At 36.3% G+C, this 22,466-nt stretch overlaps 1 long non-coding RNA gene across 1 annotated transcript in view; it reads right to left on the reverse strand.

Moving 5' to 3' along the window:
- Positions 1-22,466, reverse strand: part of LOC141419759 (uncharacterized) — an 86,502-nt gene that overhangs the window by 59,516 nt on the left and 4,520 nt on the right. The window contains exons 2-3 of the long non-coding RNA XR_012444430.1: positions 18,815-19,124; positions 10,810-10,905 (exon numbers count right to left, since the gene is read on the reverse strand). This is a non-coding gene — a long non-coding RNA (uncharacterized lncRNA). The remainder of the gene's footprint in view (positions 1-10,809; positions 10,906-18,814; positions 19,125-22,466) is intronic.

Consider the following 22,466-nt stretch of genomic DNA (forward strand, 5'->3'; position numbering starts at 1 on the left):
TCTATTGGGATTTCTTTATATGAGGAAATATAAGAGAGCTAAGTCTTAAAGGTGCCTTTTCTATAAGAAATGTTTCAAAGCCTGTCAATAACTTAAAATTATGGGTGAGTTTGTTTCCAGAAACTGGTTAAAAAGGAAGGCAATCTCCACTGAAATTTTATCTGAAACAGGTGGAAACAGCAGTGAAGTAGCATCAAACACAGAGGATAAAATTTCTCTATTTTATGTTCAAAAGCTTTTATTTTTGGAAACATTGTCTGTCTTTCCCTTTCAGAGGGATCAAATCCACAACTTGCTCCTGAGTCTCTTTTGCTTAAATTGCATTAAAATTAAACTGTATAATGCCTTGCTTCTTCAAAGCACCAACAGTGAAATTCCTGGAGAGACCAAGGGTTGTCTCTGAGAATGGGACACACCAAAGGGCTGTCATTAGATTCTCTGTGAAACCTGGGTGGCTGAGAGACATCACACAGGTCTAAGCTGAGTGCTTCATCTTCTATTCCTTTTTTTTTATAAATGCCCACAAGTAAGAAACCATGTTACAAGGGAGAGAGCCTTCAGAGGTCAATGCCAAGGATCACATGATCCAGCAGGAAAAAAAAAAAGCCCAGACAAAACAAACCCACAAAAAGAACTCCTGGAGTCAACTATCTTGATCTCCTGTTGGCATCACTTAAATGCAGTGAACTACAGAGAAAATCTCCTATTCAGCTGTACATATTTTCTCTAAATCTTGTCCTTTCTGTACAACCATCTGATGAATTGCCTTCCAATTGTTAAACTTTCCCATGGGAAGATATTTTAGATCACTCACCCTAAAAGCTTGTTTCTATACAAAATCAACTATGCAAACAACCTGAATTCTACATTCATGTTTATTTTTTGCCTTGCTGACTAAACTTTCTAAAGCTGTGGATTTTCAGATAAACCAGAGAAAAACAAGAAGAAAAACCACCACCAATACCACTGGGATTTGTAGGAAAGTTATATGTAATTGTTAATAAGAAACAAAAAAGCAGAAAACATTACTCTTCCATTCTTTCAGGAGTTGACCATAATTATTCCCAATTTCCTCCAAATAGAAACATTCATAGTACAAAATGGAAATTAGCTCACATACTAGTCAGGCTTCTATGGTTGTGATAAAATAAATACCTAAGAAAATCAACTTAAAGGAGGAAAGATTTTGGTTCATGGCTTCAGAGGTTTCAGTCTATTGTCAGCAGGGTTCACTGTTTCTAGGTCTGTGGTGAGGCAGAACATCATGGTCGGGGGCAAGTGGTAGAGCAAAGCTGCTTACCTCATGGCAGTCAGAAAGTAGAAAGAGAAAGAAAGAGGATGGGTCCCAAAATCCCATTCAAGAGCATGTCTACAATGACCTACTTCCTCCAAGTAGGTCTCACCTCCTGAAGGTTGTATCACCTCCCAATAGCACTTGTGTCATAATAATTATGGTGATGTGTTTAGTCTGTATACCTACTTCATTCATAGTTACTAAAAACCATCTCGAGTTTATGGAAATAAAAGAAGACCTTTCTGTGTCTCCTCCAAATGAAAGCCAGAATGGGCTCTTCATTCAGAACTGGATATAGCAAGAGGTTCAGCACTTGAATTTGGCATAGACTAGAAGACAGGTGGAGACTCAGTGAATACTTTATAGGGAAAAAATGGAAGACTTTGGAGATGCTGTAATTAGAAGCCGTTGGCTGGGAGCGCCAGAGATGGACCAAACTAGAAGGTAGAGAATCTCATGTAATTGGATTGGGAAGCTTATCTCATTTTCTCTGGTTGGTCCAGAGTTCAAAGAGAAGACAATAAGTAGGAAATCTGGAAGAAATTGATGAAGTCTTGACGATTCTGGAATGACTATTGCAGAGGGTGTGGTTGGATTTCAAGGACTGGTTGCTGAATAGCTGGTAAGTCAGTGTTCTTTTGTCGTATATCAGTTATCCTTTTGCCATTTCTATATTCAGTCTCTCAAGTTCATTTGCAAAGTCCCATCAATTTGAAATTATTGCCAGTTAGGATTAGTAATAAATATTTACAAGAAGAAAACATATTTAAAAAAATAAGTTGCAAATCATTAATTAACGGAACAGAATTTTAGAATGATCATGTACCTATGTATGTAAATTCCTCTCTCTCTTTCTGTGTATGTGTGTTATTACTATGATTATTGCTGGCTGTATAGCCATTAGACTATATCCTACTGGTATTTGAGTATTAGAGACCAATTCTTTAAATTTCTAAATTAGGATTTTAGGAACAGAAAGATAAATTGACTTCCTTAAGGTTATACAGCTACTAAAAGGCATGGTCCATACCACATGTTCCATGCTTGACTTTTCAAATTGCAATGCTATCTTTAAAATATTTTGACATGGGGTTTTCTCAGGAGGGTTCCTTTTCAATTAAGCTTCACTTTAAATTTGAAATACACATGGTAATTTTGGTAATGCTAAAGTTCCAATCACATCTAAAACTTCCACCTGCATTGTGTTCCTTTAATCTAAAGTATTTGACATCTGATGTAAAGTGGTACAAAACAATTCTGATTAAATGTTAGAACAGGTCACTCAACAAATAGAGAATATAAGACTTATATGATCAATATTGATATGTCTTCACAAGCACATGAAATGTGTTTGCAAAGTTCCCAACTTCAATATGTATTGCAGATGCCAAAAAGCCAATTATTAATTAGTGATATTTAATAATTACATAAAAGCATAAGGTGAACCAAGTATTATAGTTAAAGATAAGAGAGTCTTTAAATAATTGTCTATGTGAGAGAGTTCTGGGTGGGATTTTGAAAGCATATGGATGTGCTACAGCTCCTCATTGACCCGCTCCTTTGATTTAGTATGCAACTTCAGAGAAGCCAAGTCTATTTCTAGAGAGAGAATTTTACAAACAATGATCAAAGTGTAAATGTATGCAAATACAGTGCTTCACCTTAATTACCTCACTGGTCCTTGTCAGCAGCCTCTTCCATGGTTTTGCTGATTAGCAAGTGATCTCAAATAATTATTATTTCATCTACAATTACAATGATTCTGAGTCCTGGCTTCCACCCCAGCCACTACAGATATCTTCCACCCCTGAGTCCCCTCTTCTGGAATTATGCAACATCTTACAGCCAGTATTAGCAACAACCCTACTTCATTTAAAAGTAAATCTGCATAAACTCCTTTATGATTTTGCATGGTAGAATCTCTGAATGGCTGCACTTAAAGAAGGTACTTAAAACTGGCAAATAGTGTCGGTGGCAAAGAATACCTGTGAGTTCATTTGATTTCCACCACCCACCAAATATAACTTTTCAAATCAGCTGTAGCATGTGTTGTCTCTCAAAATCCACTTTTCTGACTGAGCTTGGAATCCTCCAAACACATAAAGCAATGTTCCAAGAAAAGAATTCCAAGATAATTGCATGATATAATTGCAGTATTGAGGTACATGAAATAATTGTATTGTGCTTTTACATATAAAAAAGGTTAAAAGTTATTTCAGGAGATGGAAATTGACCTAATAGCTTAAAAAATGGCATGTGATTTAAGAACTCAGACACTGGTATTACTAACTAAACTTGGTGAGAAAACACCACTGTGGCAGGAAACAAGTTACTGGCCAGTAATGGAAAACCTCCCTTGTTAAAGTAAATCCTTGTTTCAGCTCAATGCAGAAAGATGAAGTGGGGAGCCTAGATTCTGGCTGATATTTAGCATATTTGTTGAGTGAATGCAGAATGAATGAGCAAATGCTGAATAAAGGAATGACTAGGGTGACAACAGGAAAAAGGAAAAACTGAATGCTAACTGAATCAATTGCTTACTAGAATCCTTCAGGATGATAACCAAGAAATATTAGTAATATTCTTGCATCGGTGACATTAATCAAAATTAAATTTTTTTCAGTTGACCTTTCAAGTGTCTATGGGGCCCATATTCACAACCAACATACTCAACATCAAATTCACCTGCCCCAGGGTGTTGCTTAATGTAAATAGCCACAGATGGCACCAATAAATGCCTTTTGCCTTGTGAGTTTCTATTTTTCATCTCTACAGTGTATGTAATAAGATTTTTCTTGCACAATTGCTATAAGGATTAACAACAGTTTTGGGAAAGTCCTTCAAACTCATTGGATTGCTAATGAAAAGCAGCATCTGAATAAAATCTCCTTTCTTTGACCCAGGCAATTTTATTAATTTTGACATTTAGGAATATTTATCATTGTCTCACCTGAACTATTAAATGTTTGATTTATGGGGCACTTTTTTGTCAAACACTTGCTTTTTTTTCCCCTTATCCAAAATGAGTTCCTCCTGAGAATGCACATTTGCCACCTCTTAGTATATGAAACATGTATTTTCCTCATTTAATACATTTACTTGTATATTTGTTATATTGACATTTCACGTGTTTATTAACAGTGTTTAGAAGGAGTGGGGCTGCATTTCTTTTTTTCCCCATGCAATGTGGTTTCTGAAAAGTTTAATGCATTTGTTTCCATGAAAGGATCTATTCAGACATGAAGTATCAACTAAACACAGAGCAAGATTTTCCAGGTTACCAAGCAACTTGATTTATAACAGTATACTTACAAAAAGTCCTTTCAACATTAAGTTTTAATGGTATTATTTAATGTGAAATCCAGAAACCAAATAATATTATTAACCAAAATGTGGTAATAATATGAAATTACAGAAATAAAAATTAAAAGCAAAAGTTTTGATCAATTATTGGAGGAACTGCTCGAAACACTGAAATCAATTTCTGACATACCCTATCAGATAAACTCTAGGTAAGTCGTTTTAGGTGGCAAATGAGTCTAAAGGCACTAGCATCCAGCCATGAAAAAGTGTTTATAGTAGTCAAACTTTCCTCAATTCATAATTTAAGGGGAAAATATAGCTTGGAATTTTGAATGCATCATGTACTAAGGCATAGCAACCAGTCTTTCCTTTCGTTGGTATTTTGTTCTGCTTTGTTGTAGATAGAGGTTGGCTTTTATTACAGTTTCCTGCATCCAACCTCATTTTCATCATCAGAAAGATGGTGCATTGACCGTTGGTTCCCTACCAAGAAAGTATGGGGCCACCTGTATTCTTTGACCTCAACATGTGGCCACTGCAAAACTCTGAATACAAAGTCTTACCCCCTACTCAATCCTCCTGCACCATGCTGAGATACACTCCTATATTCCTATATCCCAATTGTACAAATGAATAAATTGTATCTTGCCTAATGAGGAATGGAAGAATCCTGAGAAGCCAAGTTATAGAAATCCAGTTTCAACAATGACTGGAATGCCTTTTAGTGAGCTATAGGAAGGTAGGAGAAGTTCCATAATTAATATATCACTGGCTATGATGAAAGGGTTGAGATTTGCTTCCCCCATGAGATTGGTGTGTATCTTTACCTCTACAGCACATAGCAGGAAACATTTTACTACCATTCAAAGAGCTTTAAGCACCAACTTCCTATACTCCAAGCTGAATTTAGAATCAGGAAAGTTCCTAAACTATTAGTTTCTGGTCCAAATGATGATCTCATTTTGGTTTAAAGTATATTAACTCTATTCTTTGCTGCATGAGGTACATTGAACCAATTCAAGGAATTCTCAATTTGAGTATATATCTCCTTTGCTCATGCTATGAATTGAGGAAATCTAATTTTTAATGTTCAAAAATAACTGGTGAGTACATTTTCAAGTGTTAATACCCTACGTGAAAATAATTTAGTATATTTATACATGAGGGAATAGTTAATAGAGTGTTTCTCTTATTGACATATTCTCTTTTCTAAGAAACTACCAGTTTCAGTTTAGCCCATATTTCACTATTTTGGGTGAAATGATCTTAGTAAGTAGCCATAATATATAAACTGAGATGCAGTTTTAAAGAATTTTTATAAAGATTAATTTGCTTCAAGCATTATATGACCTCATAAATGTTAATAGGAGAATCATCTTACATTCCAAATTTGTGCCCTCTTATCTATTTCAAAGTTCCCTATCAGAACTAGGAAATCTAACTGTGAGAAATAGCTCAATATGATAAGCCCATGTTATTCTTTGTGTTAAGGAGGGTATGAACTTGCAAATGAAGTGATGTTTATGTTTCCTCGTTAGTGGAAAAAGAATCTGCTTGAACATAAAACTTAAGCTTCCTGATAGAGATATGGTCAACCTTCTGTTGCTAAATAATTACTCATATTCTCTGTACAGTTGTGCTGATAAAATAGAAAAGAGAAAAATGGGGCGGTGGGGGGAAGGTGAGGTGAATGGGAGAGAGAAAAGAATTAGTGAGAGAATCATGTGAAAAATATTTGAAAGTACAAACTCAAAGTCCATAGGTTGAAGAACTGATTGTAAAATATAAGCTAAATTGAAATTGGATAAAGATCCATCTCCCAAAGACCTAAGTAGCCTTGAGAAAGTTGGCTATGGCCCAATGTGGATAAATGTGACTTGGGGTCATCACATGTAAATAGTTTTGGTCTAAAGAGAACATGTGAAAATCCACAAACTATTTCTTGTAAATGTGGGATATAACACCAGACCTGATCATCTAGTTAATGATAAAATATTTATAAAGAAAATTTTAAGAAAGTGATATACCATCTACTAGGCTGTTCTGGAAGTCAGATGATAAATTGTGGTTAGGATTTCTGGTCTAAGGGTGATTGTGCCCACACATTTGCCTATCTCACAACTGGAATGCTATCAAAATGAAAATTAAATTATAAAAATAGATTCCAAGCCCAAAGTAGGGTGGAAATGAAGAAAGTCCACCTTGTGCCTCTCTTGACATTATAAACAGGCAGGAGGAATCCATTGTAAAGGAAGCCAGAACAGTATTACCATGTTGGGGGACTGTAGTGGTTCAAAGTGGGCACAAATGAATGTTTCAGAAAGGGGATACGGTTATACTTTTTCTCTTCTTGTTGGTGACACCATGCTGTCCCTTTTGTAAAAATTCATCAAGATTTGTGTACTTTTCTGTATACTACTATAAGAAAAATTTTACTTAAAATTAAATACAAAGGATTGGCTGCAATATTCCATAAAATCTCCATGAGGTTGTTAGAGTTCATAATGCACAATTTAGAACGGGAACATTAAGTATCTAAGCATGAAGAAAAAGACAGGCCTGGGACAAAGATCTGGTTGTCCTCATAACCACTTTATAGGTTTAAAGCCTATGGATAGATCTGCTAAGGTTACTAAAATATATGCTAACAGCTTACAAACAGTGTCAGATGTTAAGTGGTGTAGATATCATTTGCATCTATTAGGACTATAACAATTTTCTTGAAATCAAAATAAACATGTTTAGGGCATATAGAATAATGAGCTTTTGAGATAGAAGGTAGCAAACAAAGAGAAAAAAATCCACTGACCATAATGGGAAAATATATTCAAGACAACATCCAACATGCTAAAAGAGTTTGGAAGTCAATCAATAGGCTCATGCCAAGGAAAACAGAAAGGGATGCACTTTCTTCCTTTTCTTCATATTTTTAGAAAAGGTAACTTCTCTGACCTATATTGTCTTGAGAGAAATTATAATCATTTCAGAACTTTTAGTGGATATCTGCATGTACATGCCATGAGACTGATTATAATAGCTAATGTATGCCACAAGAAAGTCATATAATCAGTAGGAATTGATTATAAGAATTAAAAGTCACTGAATACAAACTTCATTTTAAGCCCTGGTCTAGTCACTTTATAGTCCCTCTTTATAAAAATGATTTGTTTCTTTAAAATAACAGATAAACATCATTTATATTTATGGTATACAACATGATGTTTTAAAATATGAACACATTATGGGATGGCTTAATGACTAAATTGAGCTAATTAAATTACACATTATGTCTTGCTATGATTTTAATGTGTCTCCCAAAGTTCCTTGTTGGAAACTTCATCCCCAGTGCAACAATGTTGAGATGGTACTTAATAAGAGGTGATTATAGACAGAGCCATGGTGAATGGATTAATGTCAGTATTATGAAGGTGAGTTGTAAAAGCAAGTTCAACATTCTCTCCTTCTGTTCTCTCTTGTCATCTGCCTTCTGCAATGGGATGATGCAGCAAGAAGGCTATCACCAGATGCAAACCCTTGAATTTGGACCGTCCAGCCTCTAATTTATAAAGAATTTTTTCTTTATAAATTTCTCTTCTTTACCCAATCTATGGTGTTCTGCTATAGCAACACAAAATAGAACCAAAGGCAACTCAAAACCTTAGCATTTTTTCTAATAAGAGCACTCTAAAATCTACTCTCTGAGCTATTTCCCAGTATACAATATTGTTATTAACTATATTCATTATGTCATATCATAGATCTCATGAATTTATTCCTTCTATATAACTGAAATTTTGTTGTACCTTAACATGTCCAGTCTTTGTCCTCTAGAGCAGTTTTGTCTGTGGGAGCTAAGAGTGACAGGATCTTGTGTTAGGGTTACTAAGTCAAGTTGAGTGGATGACTTTGAGCTTATGGTGGCCATGTTCCCAGTCATATAGAGAAAGCTCTTTCTGCTAGGAAAAATCTGGTCAATGGGAGACGTCAGGTGTGGACTTATGTGATAGAAATGACAGAGGCATAAATGGTCACTTTGCAGACCTGATGGGTTCAATTTGGCCTAAGCATTCTGTTTCCATGAGACAAGAAATTTCCTTTTCTGATAGAGCAAGCCTACATTAGGAATGTGTTTCGTGTACCACTCCCATAGCTCAACCAATGTAAGTATATAATTACAATGTAATACCCCTAAACATGTAAATTTGAGGTATTTTTGAGCATTTATTATATCCACTCTCAGACAATGAATTTGTGGGGTTGTCTTTCACACACAATATATTTTAAAGTATTTACTACCAAGGAGATATGGAAATTTGAGGCTGATCTGAAGAACAATGGAAGAGTTGAGGGAATAATAATACAAGACAAGTTTAAAAGAATGACCAGGCTGAGGTAGAGCACTTGCCTAGTATGTCTAGGGTCCCCGGTTGGATCTTTCACACTGTAACAAATTAATGAATAAATGAATGAATGAATGAATAAATAAATAATAAATAAACAAATCAAATAGAACAAGCTTTTTGCCCTGGTGTGGTGTTGTATTTCTGTAATCCCAGTATTCGGGAGGCTGAGGCAGAAGGATAGTAATCTTGAGGCGAGTCAGAGATATACAACAAGACATTGCTTAAAAAAATAGCAAAATGAAACAGAAAAAACACAATCATCCTCCCAAAAGCAAAATTTAAAATGCAAAACAAAGTTATTGTACTAACATTCTTATAAACCTCAGGTCAATTTATTACTCTAAGTAGCTAAATAACAAAATGATAATTTGTAATTAAAATCTCTATTATCTATATTTCTGTGAGTAAAATTTCTCTCCCATGTTCCCAGCAATATTGGTTCTGGGAGAGAAAAGATTTTTGTCATTGTGTATACTGTTGTACAATACCTCACTCTTGGACAGGTATTTTCACATAACAGATGTTCAAGAAATACACAGTAAAAAGATGAATAATACATAATTCTCTAAATATTCTGTACTTCCATCAAGTCATTCATGAGTTCACATCAAGCCTCTTCAGTTTGAAGTCTCTAGGACAGAAATTTCATTACCATCAGGAGTTTACCTTATAGATGCACATAAAATGTATACCTGTATGACAGCATTTATGAATGCATGAGCTTAGCTGGGAAAAGCCAAGAAGGACAGCAGGACGTTCACAATACATCAGGCAGGGATGTAAAGACACTATATAAACAAACTAAAATATGTCTCATGGAGTTTGGAAGGTATGGGCTTAGATTACAAAGCAAAGAGAAAAGTAAATCCTAGGATGGAGATGAGGAGGAAGAAGACAAGGAGCAAGAGGAGAAAGAAAAGATGGAGGAGGGGGATGAGGAGAACAAGACAGAAAAAACTCAGGAATAACAATTTTTATTTCCATAGCTCAAAAAAGGATAAAAAAAGATGAGAACTGATAGAGTTTTCATGTCAGCTCAGAATAATATAAGGAAAAAAAGGAAATAATTTTGCATATTGCTGGAAAAAATTCATAATACTAGATTAATGCTTAAGGGAAGAAAATTTAAATGAAAGGAAAGTTTCCTACTCATCTTTATCTCTCCCTCTAATTCTCTCCCCCATGGGCCCTCATTCAAGTATGCAATATAAAAGGGATTTACTATTTATATCTGGATACATGAATGTTTATACTTCTCACACAGAGATTATGCTCTTCTCTTTACAATCACTATGTATTGAATTTCAACATAAAATAAATAAATAGAACCCTGTTGAGTTAGTGCACTTTACCACAAATTACAATGTTTGCCCTCATTGGAAATCAAAGCTAGTTATCATCTCTATTGCAGATAATTTAGGAGATAATTAATATTCCTAATTAGGAATATATATATTTTTTTTTAAGTTCAAAGATTTATTACTAACACATCTTAGAGCAGGGAGGGTGCAAGGAATCAGGAGCACAGTCCCCTGTCTCTCAGACACACAAGGCAGGAATGAAGAGTCAGGCAGAAGGATGTAGGTCACTTTCAGTTCATGGGGAAATGTCTGAATGACTGGTTTAAAGGAAGCAGTGAGAAAGCAGAGAGCCCAATTGCCTCTATGGGGGAGATGCCTTGAAGGGTTGCTCTGGCCACAGCTTGCCCATTTGAGTGTGGTGTTCTACATCTAATGTTTTTGCAGCATGAGCTCCTGGTACAGGTGACCAGAGCATCTTGGAGCTGTGCTGCTAGGATCCTGTCTTTACCTGAGTTTGCTTTGCTCCATTTTCTGAAGATGGGGCCATCTTGACCGGTAAGTATGATCTTCCTGTCTCTCCCCCAGCTTCTGGATCTGCCAGGATCTAATCAGGAAATCAGAAGTAGGTTCATGTGACTAAAGATACATTAATATGAGAAATTGGTTAAAAATTTCTGAGGGGCATCATGAGAAGAATTGTGGGGAGACTCTCTGCATTATTCTGCTTAGGCTGTTATAACCTAATACCATAGACTGGGTGAATTTAACAACAAACATTTATTTTCTCAAGTCCTGGAGACTGGAAGTTCAAAATCAAGGAGCCGACTGATTTGGGCACTGATTTGAGTGAAGGCTTTCTTCTTGGCTTGCAGATGGCTGCCTTCTCACTTCATCTTTACAGGGCCTCTTCTCACTTACATGCACAGGGAGAAAGCTGGAGCACTGTGGTGTCTCTTCTTATAAAGACACAAATCCTATCAGATCAGGGCCCCACTCTTATGATCTCATTTAACTTTTTTAATTAATTAATCATTTATTCACATGTGCATACATTGTTTGAGTCATTTCTCCCCCCTGCCCCCATCCCCTACCCTTTACCCCCCTCCCTCCCTCAGTTCCAGACAGGTCCTGTTCTGCCTTTATCACTAGTTTTGTTGAAGGAAAAAACACAAGCCTAATAAGGAAGACAACGTGTTTTTGCTAGTTGAGTTGAGGATAGATATACAGAAATATTCCTAGCATTGCTTTCGTGTACACATGTGTTATGACCCATGTTAATTCATCTCTAACTGATCTTTGCACTGGTTACTGATCCCCTTCTCATGATAACCTCTGTCGCTTTAAGGTTTCTGTATTAGCTCTTCTGGAGTGGGGACATCAACTGCTTTCATGTTTGGGTTTTCTACCTATTCTTATATCTCCTATATGTTCTCTCCCCTTGTCATGTGATCCAAGTCCAACCACACTGCTGCAATTGCCCTAGATCTAAAGTCTGCATATGAGGGACAACATATGATTTTTGGTCTTCTGAGCCTGGCTGACCTTGCTCAGAATGATGTTCTCCAGTTCCATCCATTTACCTGCAAATGATAAGGTTTCATTCTTTTTCATGGCTGAGTAAAATTCCACTGTATACAAGTACCACATTTTCTTGATCCATTCATCAGTAGTGGGGCATCTTGGTTGTTTCCATAACTTGGCTATTGTGAATAGTGCTGCAATAAACATGGGTGTGCAGGTGCCTCTGGAATAACCTGTGTTGCATTCCTTAGGGTATATCCCCAGGAGTGAGACTGTTGGATCATATGGCAGGTCTATGTTTAGATTTTTAAGAAGTCTCCAAATGTTTTTCCAGAGTGGTTGCACCTGCTTGCTTTCCCACTAGCAGTGTACCAGGGTTCCATTTTCCCCACATCCTGGCCAACACCTGTTGGTGGTTGTGTTTTTGATGATGGCTATTCTAACAGGTGTAAAGTGGAATCTTAGTGTGGTTTTGATTTGCATTTCCTTTATGGCTAGAGATGGTGAGCATTTTTTCACGTGCTATTTTACCATTTGAATTTCTTCTTTTGAGAAAGTTCCATTAAGTTCAGTTGCCCATTTTTTAATTGGTTCATTGATTTTAGGAGAGTTTAGATTCTTAAGTTCCCTGTATATTCTGGTTATCAGTCCCATGTCTGATGTATAGCTGGCAAATATTTTCTCCACTCTGTGGATGGTCTCTTCAGTTTAGAGACCATTTCTTTTGTTGCGCAGAACTTTTTTAATTTCATAAAGTCCCATTTGTACATCCTTTCTCATAGTTGCTGGGCTGCTGAGGTTGTGTTCAGGAAGTCTTTGCCTATACCTATTTGATCCAGAGTGTTTCCTCTCCTTCCTGTAGTAAGTTCAGAGTTTCAGGTCTGATATTTAGGTCCTTGATCCATTTTGAGTTGATACTAGTACAGGGTGATAGACATGGATTTTGTTTCAATTTCTTGCAGATGGATAACCACTTTTCCCAGCAACATTTATTGAAGAGGCTGTCTTTTCTCCATTGTATGTTTTTGACACCTTTGTCAAAAATGAGGTGGGTACAGTTGTGTGGATTCATATCTGGATCTTCTATTCTGTTCTACTTGTCTTCATGTCTGTTTTTGTGCCAGTACCATGCTGTTTTTATTGCTATTGCTTTGTAATATAGTTTGAAGTCGGGTATTGTGATACCTCCAGCATTGCTTATTTTTGCTGAGTATTGCCTTGGCTGTTCGTAGTCTCTTGTGTTGCCAAATGAACTTTAGAGTAGATTTTTCAATCTCTGTGATGAATGTCATTGAGATTTTGATGGGAATTGCATTAAACATGTAGATTACTTTCAGTAGTATAGCCATTTTTACTATGTTGATTCTATTGATCCATGAGCACGGGAGATCTTTCCATCTTCTGTAGTCTTCCTCGATCTCTTTCTTCAGAAGTTTGTAATTTCCATGTAGAGGTCATTCACATCTTTTGTTAAATTTACTCCTAGGTATTTGATTTTTTTTGAGGCTACTGTGAATGGAATTGTTTCCATATATTCCTTCTCAGTTTGTTCATTGTTGGTGTATAGAAAAGCTAATGACTTTTGTAGGTTGATATTGTTTCCTCCCACCTTACTGTAGCTGTTTATGGTGTCTAAGAGTTTTTGGGTCTTTAAGGTATAGGACCATATGATCTGCAAATAAGGATATTTTGACAGTTTCTTTACCTACTTGTATTCCTTTTATTTCTTCTTCTTGCCTAATTGCTCTGGCTAGAAATTCCAGTACTATGTTGAATAGGAGTGGGGATAGTGGGCATCCTTATCTCGTTCCTCATTTTAGTGGGACTGGTTTCAGTTTTTCACCATTAATTGTGATGTTGATTGGCTGTAGGTTTGTCATATATAGCCTTTACAATGTTGAGGTATATTCCTTCTATTCTTAGTTTTCTTAGAGCTTTTATCATGAAGTGGTGTTGGATCTTGTAGAAGGCTTTTTCTGCATCTATTGATATGATCAAGTGGTTTTTGTCTTTGCTTCTATTAATGTGCTGTATTACATTTATAGATTTGTGTATGGTGAACCACCCCTGCATCCCTGGGATGAAGCCAACTTGGTCATGGTGTATGATCTTTCTGATGTGTTTTTAGATTCAGTTTGCCATTATTTTATTGAGGATTTTTGCATTGATATTCATTAAGGAAATTGGCCTATAGTTCTCCTTTTTGGAGGTGTCTTTGTCTAGTTTTGGGATGAGAGTAATGTTGGCATCATAAAACGAGTTAGGCAGTGTTCCTTCCCTTTCTGTTTCATGGAATAGTTTAAGGAGGATTGGTATAAGTTCTAATTTAAAGGTCTGATAGAATCCATCAGGTCCTGAACTTTTCTTTTTTCTTAGACTCTTGATTGCTGCTTCAATTTCATTTTGTGTTATAGATCTATTCAGGTGATTAATATCTTCTTGGTTCGGTTTTGGGTGGTTGTAAGTTTCTAGAAATCTGTCCATTTCTTCAGAATTTTCAAATTTGTTAGAGTATAGCCTCTCAAAGTAGTCTCTGATGATTTCCTGGATTTCCGTGGTGTTTGTTGTTATCTCCCCTTTTGCATTCCTGATTGTACTCAGTTGGGTTTTTTCTTTCCTCATTTTAGTCAGGTGTGCCAGGGATCTGTCAATCTTATTTATTTTTTCAAAGAACTAGCTTTTTTTTTATTGATTTTTTGTATTTTTTTTGTTTCTATTTCATTGATTTCAGCCCTTAATTTAATTATTTCTTTTCTTCTGCTTCTTTTGGGATTTGCTTGTTCTTGTTTTTCTAGGAGTTTGAGCTGTAGTATTAGGTTATTGATTTGAGATCTTTTTGCCCTTTTAATTTATGCAGTCATGGCTATAAACTCTCCTCTTAGGACTCCCTTTATGTGTCCCATAGGTTCTGGTAGGTCGTGTTTTCACTTTCATTAGCTTCCAGGAACCTTTTAATTTCCTCTTTTATTTCATCGATGACCCTTTCGTCATTGAGCAATGTGTTGTTCAGTTTCCAGTTGTTTGCATGTTTTTTTACTGCTGTTTTTGATGTTGATTTCTAGTTTTAATGCACTGTGGTCAGATAGAATGCATGGGATTATTTCTATTTTCTTATATTTGCTGAGGCTTAAGATATGATCAATTTTTGAGAATGTTCCATGGGCTGCTGAGAAGATGTGTATTGTGCAGAAGTTGGATGAAATATTTTGTAGCCATCAGCTAGGTCCATTTGATCTATGGTATAATTTATTTCTTGGGTTTCTTTACTGATTTTTTGTTTGGATGACCTATTTATTGGTGACAGGGGAATATTAAGATCTCCCACTATCACTGTGTTGGAGTTTATGTATGTTTTTAGGTCCTTCAGAGTATGTTTGATGAAATTGGGTGCATTGACAGTGGGTGCGTATAGGTTGACAATAGTTATTTCTTTTTGTTGTATTTCCCCTTTTTTTAGTATGGAGTGTCCTTCTTTATCTCCTTTGATCAATGTAGGTTTGAAGTCTACTTTGTCTGAGAGAAGTATTGCTACACCTGCCTGTTTTCGGGGAATATTGGCTTGGTAAATCTTCTTCCAGTCTTTCACTCTCAGCCAGTGCTTATTTCTGTCGATGAGGTGGGTCTCCTGTAGGCAGCAGATTGTTGGATCTTCCTTTTTAATCCAGTTTGCCAGTCAGTGTCTTTTGATGGAGGAATTTAGATAAGTACATGGTGATCCCTGTCATGTAGTTGTCTTTGTTGGTTAAGAGTTTGATTATGTATAGCTGAATCAATGTTACTCTTTACTTTCTTGCCTTTTCTTCTCCTGTGATTTGGTAATGCCTGCCCTTTCATGGTTTTATTTGCTTTCATTTTCTGTGTGCAGAATTCCTTGGAGAATCTTTTGTAGTGGTGGCTTGGTGGTCATATATTGTTTTAGTTTCTGCTTATCATGGAAGACTTTTATTGTTGCATATATTTTGAATGATAGTTTTGCTGGGTAAAGTATCCTAGGATTGAAGTTATTTTCATTCAGTGCTTGGAAGACCTCACTCCATGTTCTTCTTGCTTTTAATGTTTCTGTTGAGAAGTCTGTTATGATTTTGATGGGTTTACCTTTGTATGTTATTTGTTTTTTCTCTCTTACAGCCTTCAATATTCTTTCTTTGGTCTCTGTACTTGTTGGGTTAATTATAATATGTCATGGGGTAGTTCTATTTTGGTCACATCTGTTTGGTGTTCTGGAGGCTTCCTGTACTTGAATGGGCATACTTTTCTCTAGATTTGGGAAATTTTCTGTTATTATTTTGTTGAATATATTATGTGTTCCTTTTGCTTGCACCTCTTCTCCTTCTTCAATGCCCATGATTCTCAGGTTTGGTTTTCTGATGGAGTCAGTGATGTCTTGCATTTTCTTTTCACAGGTCTTGCACTGTTTATCTAATAGTTCTTCAGTTTTTCCTTTAATTGACATTTCACCTCACATTCTGAGATTCTGTCTTCTGTTTGTTCTATTCTGCTGGAATGGCCTTCCATTTTGTTTTTGTATTTCTATGTCATTCTTTTTTCTGAGTTTTTCCATACCATGGATTACTTCCTATTTAATATTGTCAATTTTTGTCCTTAATTCGTTTATCTCTCTGTTTATTGTGGTCTCAGTTTCAGTTTGGTTTTTATTTAGGGCTTCTATGATTTCATTTATTTGTTTCTGGGTTTTCTCATATACTTTGCTTTTGTTGTCTTGGAATTTCCTGAGTGCCTCTTGTATGTTTTGGTTAACCATGTCTAGTAACATTTAAATAAGCGGCATATACAATACATAAATGCTTTTAATTAGACCCAGGCATGTTGACACATACCTCTAATCTCAGCTACTTTGGGGCAGAGGCAGGAAGAGAATGAGATTGACGTCAGCTTGGGTAAAATTAGCAAGACCCCACTTCAGAAACAAAATAAAAACAAAAGGGTTGGGAGTATGGCTCACATGACAGAATGCTTGCTGAGGAGATTTAAGCAAAATAAATAAATAGATAGATAGATAGATAGAAAGATTTTAAAAGATAATCTATTTAGTCTACTGATTATTCCAGTTACAAAAGTTGGGAAAAACATTGCTTCTATCATGCTAGATGTACTCACATGATGTATGTATATGTTTGTGGTTATATACCTGCATGCATATATATGTATATAAAGTATTATATATGTATATATACAAAACTACATATATAACATATATAATATAAAATGCTTAAATGTTATATATACACATTGTTATAGTACAATTATACAAAGTATAAAATATATGACTATAATAATTTATAACATAAATCTCTTGATTGACAGATGACAGGAAAGAAAGAGAGAGAGAGAGAGAGAAAGAAAGAAAGAGAGAGAGAAAGAAAAAAAAAGAGAGAAAGAAATGCTTCCATTCTTTGGTATCCATGATAAATTGGTTCCAGGGCCTCTCTTGGATACCAAACTCTGTGGATGTTGAATCCCTCATGTGTGTGTGTGGTGTGTGTGTGTGTGTGTGTGTGTGTGTGTGAGTGTGTGTATATATATATTTAATGGCATAGTGTTTGTAAATAACCTACACACATCATTCCGTATACTTGATTTCTTTTCCCCAGTACTGGGATTTGAACTCAGAGATTCATGCTTGATTGAAAGACACTCTACCACTTGAGCCATGCCTCCAGCCCCATCCCATATATTTTAAACCATCTGTAGTGACTTAGAATACCTGGTACAACAATGTAAATGCTGTGTCAGTAGTTGTTATACTGTATTTTTAAGGGAATAATGACAAGAAAATAGTATGTACATATTCATTACACACGCAAAATTTTTCTAACATTTTCAATCCATAGTTGGTTGAATCCACAGATGTGGACCTATAAATACAGAGCATTGAACATATAATATATATATAAATATTTCAATTTGAAGCTCAACTTTCCTCAAGCACCTTTTTCAAGAAGTTTTTTGTCTAAAGTTTGACTATTTTTATATGTATCTCAATCAAGAAGAGTTTTATAGCCCCATTATTCTCTGTACACAGAGCCAACATCTTTTTCTCAGCACTTTAACCAATGGGAGTCACCTACATGAAGAGAAAACTCTAATAAAAATGTCTTTCTTCTTGTTTTATTTTTAGTAGTTCCACAGTGTGGAAAACTTTAAATCATCCTGAAACTGAAAAAGTGCTTCACTGTGGCCTTTGCTGACCTCATTTCCCCACAGTATCTTCCTTTTGGGCTCTGAACAAGCACAGTTAATACTCTGCACCAAAAAAAGGGAAAAAAAGCAATTTGTTCACTCTTTTTTTCCAAAGACATTCAATGAATCCCTGGACAAGATTTAAAAATTCATATATCCTTCAGGCAGACCTTTCTGTGAAAAAAAAATCAAGCAGATATTTTGAAAGTGGGAAGAGAAGAAACCCCAAGCAGACACAATCACACAATCAAGGTAAATCTCAGTTAAAATGCTGGCAGAGGGCTAGAGTTGTAACTCAGTGGTAGAGTGCTTGCCTAGCATGTGTAAGACCTGGGTTCAATCCTACCATCACAAAAAATTGCAGATAGAGTGAAATAGAAGCTTAGATTAATGCACAATAATAACAAATATTGAACAGCTTATACATTAGTAGATCTTTGAAAATCTTTGTCCATGGGACTTGTGAATATTTCTTGTTTATTGAGAAATACCTAGACATTCTGCTTCCATGAAAATCCAGCCCTAGAAGACAACATCTGATGATTTTCTCACACTCAAAATTCACTCCACGTAAAGTATTTATCCTAAGTATGATTCCTCAGCAAGGTGATATGAGGAAGTCCCTGAATCTTAACACCTGTGCCATCAGACTTGTCTTAACTTTTTTCTTGGAGAAAAACACAAAAGGAGAAAACATTGTAAACAGGGGATTCTTCTTGGATTCCCTCTGTGCAATTTTTTCATTAACACTCATCTTTACCTGAAATAACTGTATTTGCTTGCTTGCTTACCTGCCACATGAGATGAATTTGTCTTTTTTTTTTCAACCCAGTGCTATGGTATATGTGTTAAAGCACGGGTTTCCATCATTGTCCTATGAAAGGTACTGTGGACCTGAAGGAGATGGGGTCCCTTAGGAGATCCTTAGTCATTGGAAGCATGCCCTCAGAGGGGATTATGGAACACTAGTCTCTTCCTCTTCCTTTTGTTTCCATACTCATAAAGTGCAAAGCTTGCTCCTCCATGTGTTCTCCAACGTGGCCATCCAACACTCCCATCACAGGCCCAAAGCATTGGATCTGTCCAATCATGATCTGAAACCTGTAGAACAATGAGCCAAAATAAACCTTTCTCTTTATAAGTTAACTATCACATGTATTTGTTTACAGTCATGGAAAGCTGACCATTAACTCACTTTGACTCTTAACCTAACTAGTGGCCTCCTTTTGTGATCCTTTGTTTTTTTGGTGGCTTAGCATTTCATCCCAAGGTACTGATCTTGAGTGCATTTCCACTGTTCCTTTAAAACAGCAGCTAATCAACAAGCAGTGCCTGCTAATGTTATAGCTCTTGAACAAGCCTTAGCTCCTACAGTGGCTAATGTTATAGCTCTTGGGCCAAAGGCTTTGGGCCTCTTGGTCCTTAGCAGCCCTCTGGATTCTTCCAATGACCCAAGTCTGCAATTTCTTGTTTCTGCTCCACCACCTTTGACCCCCATTGTTTCTACCCCCACTTCCAGATGCTCTCTGGAACTTTTCAGTCACCTGCTTGCAGCTACTGCTTTTGTCTCTGCTGCTGCTGTTACTGCTGCCTTAAATACTGCTACATCTCAGCTGCTATTTTTGCCATCTTCTGTTCATATCAATAGCCTAGACCACTGTACTAATGGTAAAAATCAAAAGTAAGCAAGAAAAGACCACTCAAGAGATGCCTTTTAATAGCCCTGATGTTGCAATACCAAGGGTCAGCACAGAAAGACGTCTCCCAGCTGACTCAAAAAGTGAGATGAACAGCCTGCTTACATAGCCAGAAAGGGTATGTGGCAAGAGTGTTTGCATCCATCAGGTGCAAATGAAGAAACGGGTTTGCACCAATCATGGGATTTTTGCTGAGCCACCAGGGAAGAGCTTCTCCTCTGGCCTGAGTGAAAATAGCTATTAAAGTTCACCAAATCTTGTGACGGCAAAAAGTCTAGCACAAGCTGTTTGAAAGAGCACTAGAATAGTGCCTTGTGGAACTGAAGTTGTGTTTTCATATCAAGCAGCTCTGGTTGCAGTGTAGCTTCCTCAAGGCATCTATGAATGCTCAAAGCAGATGGGATGCCATAAGGGTAGTCCAGTCAGCTGCCAAAGAGAGGCTGCTTGGATGACAGTCTTCTGCTCAAGAAAACTGGGCAGCAAGAAAGGGACTAACAACCATCAGAGAGTCAAATTGCCCTAGCCCCACACATCTTAGCATATTTGAGGTGAAAATAAACTTTAAAAAGGGTGCTTACAATATATAGGTGCCTATCATAATATTAGAAGTGCTTTAACAGTACTTAACTGTGCTCTACTCTTAGCCAAATACACTTGGGAACAACCAGGTTATTTTATCTATTGCACATCCCCAGCCCCACAAACAAACAAACATACAACCCTTTATATTTTAGAGCAGTTTTAAGCTCACAACAATATGGAGCAGAGACTAGAGAGTTCCCATATACTTCCCATGTACCACCACACCACAAATATAGCCTCTGCCAATACCAAATCATACACCAGAATAGTGCATTTGCTATAATCAATGAACGATAACACATCATTGTCACCCAAAGTCCGTAAGTTACATTACGATTCACTTTTGGTGTTGTACAATGTTTGGGTAAGGGTAAATGTGTGATAACAGGTATCCACCATTGTAATATAATAAATAGTTTCACTGTTCTAAAAAGTTCTGTGTCCCACTTGACTCATCTGTCCCTTCTCCCTAACCTCTAACAACCACTAGTCTTTTTATTGTCTATAGTTGTGTTTTTTCTAGAATGTCACTTAGTTGGAATTGTATAATATGTACCATTTTCATATTGGCTTCTTTTACTAAGTAATATGCATTCACAGTTCTTTTATGTTTTTAAAGCTCAATAACGTTTTTAAATGTTTAATAGTATACACTTGTTTGAATATACCATGGTTTATTTATCTATTTACCCTACTGAAGGGTATCTTGGTTGATTGCAAATTTTGGCAATTACAAATAAAGCTACTATAAACATCAATAAAATAAAACAGCAACTACCACTTACAGAGCTCTAACAACATATTAAGCATTATTCAATTTTTCTCTGCCCTGGGCCAGTTCACACCTCCTCAGGCAGCCTGGTGGTCTCCAACTCCCTGCAGGTACCATATTGATGTTAAATTTTGTGCAGACATATGATCAGCATAGCACACTGCAGCCCAGAACTCCTGGACTCAAGTGATCCTGTCTCAGCCTCCCAAGTAGCTAGAACTACAGGTGTGTGCCACAGAACCCAGCTCAATTTTTTTCTGTACAAGTAATAGCTTGTTTGAGCCCTCAAACTTCTCCTTCATAGAGTTTCCACCATTTTCTTCATTTCATATTTGAGAATCCTAAGGAGTCAGCAAGCAAAACCTTACTTAAAATCACACTTCTAGGAAGGACTCCTAGGAAGGACAATGCTAGGAATAAAATCTGGAGTCTGCAGAATTACAACTTCCCTCCTCCAAGAAGTCTTCATGACTTAATCTATGAGGCTGTGAGATCCTCACCAGAATGTTGGAGAAGGTCTAATTTTCCAATTGATACTGCAAAAATAGTTACCTCCTGTCCTACACAAGCACTTTCTTCTTTTACATTCTCACTCTCCCTTTAGTCCCTTTGACTAAATAGTTGCAGAACAAAAAGAGAAACATATATATATTCCCAACTTCAGTTGCTATCTTGATTTCCTTCATCAAGGTTAAGATTAAAAACCCATACTCCATCATCTTGTCTTTTTAAACACCTTGTCCTTGATATTACCAAAGTTGACACATTCTGCTATGAATTTTTATATTGGGCTTTCAAAGGAATGATAACCTAGTAATTTCCTTGTCTGAGCATCTCTTGTTGTCCTCTACACTATTTTTTGTGAATAAAATAGAAGTGCTTGAGATAAATATTTAAGAGCAGTGTATGTGTTTCTTCTTTCTATAATGCATTCTCATTCAACTTATAATAAAATTCAGGCAGCTTACTATGACTCCCACAGGATTTCTCTTAAACTGGTCCCAGATAACTTCCACTACTTTGCTACTTCATTACTGCCATTCTATTATTCACTAACTGTATTACAGACAAGACCGGCTTCTCTATTAATCAAACAACTACATTGGCATCCTATAAGTGTTTGTTGAATTGATTTGCTTACCCAGAAAGGGCTCAATTGGGAATTCCTCACCCCTCCCAGAGATGCTGCTAATTTGAGGAAGTTCTTTCATTTCATGACTCAATTAAGAAGGAAATGGTCATTCCTTTGGCCACCAATTCTATGAGCCCTTGTGATATGTCACATAATATTTGTGTTCCAGTAGAGTTCCATGAACCCTTTTGGCTTATCTGGGTTTATTTACAGAATATTAACATTAATGTTGTATACCACAGTAATTTTTGAGAAAAATA

The sequence above is a fragment of the Castor canadensis genome, chromosome X, assembly GCF_047511655.1.
Source record: "Castor canadensis chromosome X, mCasCan1.hap1v2, whole genome shotgun sequence".
Lineage (NCBI taxonomy): Eukaryota > Metazoa > Chordata > Mammalia > Rodentia > Castoridae > Castor > Castor canadensis.